This window comes from Hibiscus syriacus, unplaced genomic scaffold (genome assembly GCF_006381635.1).
Source record: "Hibiscus syriacus cultivar Baekdansim isolate YM2019G1 unplaced genomic scaffold, ASM638163v2 tig00111812_pilon, whole genome shotgun sequence".
NCBI classification, from domain to species: Eukaryota; Viridiplantae; Streptophyta; class Magnoliopsida; order Malvales; family Malvaceae; genus Hibiscus; species Hibiscus syriacus.
The window spans coordinates 327154-328702 of NW_024063187.1; the positions used below are offsets into that span (position 1 = coordinate 327154).

The 1549-nt window shown below is 32.7% G+C and overlaps 1 long non-coding RNA gene across 1 annotated transcript; it reads left to right on the forward strand.

Annotated features, from left to right (window-relative positions):
* The first annotated feature begins 307 nt into the window (after positions 1-307).
* LOC120171177 lies at positions 308-1274 on the forward strand. The gene is made up of 3 exons (XR_005520852.1): positions 308-594; positions 1071-1109; positions 1206-1274. It is a non-coding gene; the product is annotated as an uncharacterized LOC120171177 (long non-coding RNA).
* Positions 1275-1549: the final 275 nt, after the last annotated feature.

Here is a 1549-nt window from a genome sequence, read left to right on the forward strand (position 1 = left end):
TGACACCTGAACATTTAAAACAAATAAGAAAATTTAAACAAATGTGATTGAAATACAAAAATTAAAATATAACATATCAAACTATAAATTTATTAAACGTGCATATACATATTAAACTAATGACTAAATTTAAATAAACATAAAATTCAATATACAAATCAAGAATTAAATTAGGGATTTACAAAAGGACGCTCAAGTTTGGGGGACTATAACTTAATTTACCAAAAATTAATATGAAACTTAAATTTAACTAAACCTAAACTAAACTCATGCACACAAAATACCAAACACAGCCGCACATCCCCTTTATTCTCCAACAGCCTCTCTCGGCAGCTCTCTCAATCCCATCTCTCCCTCTCACGCACATACGGTGCCACTCTCAACATGATGGTCCTCTTCTTCTCCGGCGAAGACCCTAATACAATAGGGTAAACCAGATCGAAAACTTTTACCCTTTAGGTTTCGAACTACCCAAATAAACCACTTTATTTCCCTACTGGTTTGATTCATAATGGGAAGGTTTTGAAGGATGAAACTACTTTTGCTGATAATAAAGTCTCCGAAGATGGCTTTCTGGTTGTCATGCTTAGCAAGGTATATACAAAAGGAAAAAAATCTTCAATTAATGTATTTCTTACTTTTATGTTTTGCTCATATTGCTTTTTTGCTTTGATAATTACCTGAGTATTTGATTTATCTCCCATGAAAAGTTGTTTTAATTAGTGCAATTTCTTTCGTAGTTTAATAAATTTGTTGTTCTTATGGATGGTTAATTTGGGTTATTGAATTGACTTCGCCTTGCAATTGCTTTTGGTGAACTGTCTTCATTGTTTAATATGGATATATATACGGCTTTCATTGAAAGTTTTAGGCTTTATTTTGTAAAATTTTGAACTAATAGTTTAATGCCTGTTTTTGAACGAAAAAAAATTGTTAGCTTCTTCTATATAGTAGAGTAGTTTGATATCTCTGAATAATTTTAGCAAATTCTGGTTCACGTGGCCCCTTTCTAAGTGCTTGCAGTTTTTAGTACTAATACATTTTCAACTCATTGTTTTTTTTTCTTCCAGAGCAAGTCTTTGGGTTCAACCGGTGTTTCGTCTGCTTAGGTTTTCATACTCATTTTGATAATTTCTTCTTATTAAGTTGAGCATTATACTCCAGTTTATGTATATAAACAACTTCTTTCTTCTCTTCCTCGACAGCCGGCTTCATCAGCTCCCTATACAATTGCACCTGCTTTTAATTCTACACTACACCTGCTGCTGTACACGATCTATGCCCTTCGAAAATCTTGGTGAACTTTTTTTTTCGTTCTTGTGTATCTTTTACCTGTATATCTGAAAACTTAAAAGAGAAAATCTTTCGCATGTGGCAACATTTAGGTTTTCCAAAGTGGAGATCCCGCTGCTGCTGAAGTTGTGTTGTCGAACATTGTAACAACCCGAAAATTTCAAAATAATATTTAATTGGGAATTGAGGTTTTAATTGTGAAACTTGGTGGATTTTTGGGGATTAAATTGGAAGTTTTTAAAACTTGTAGCTTGTT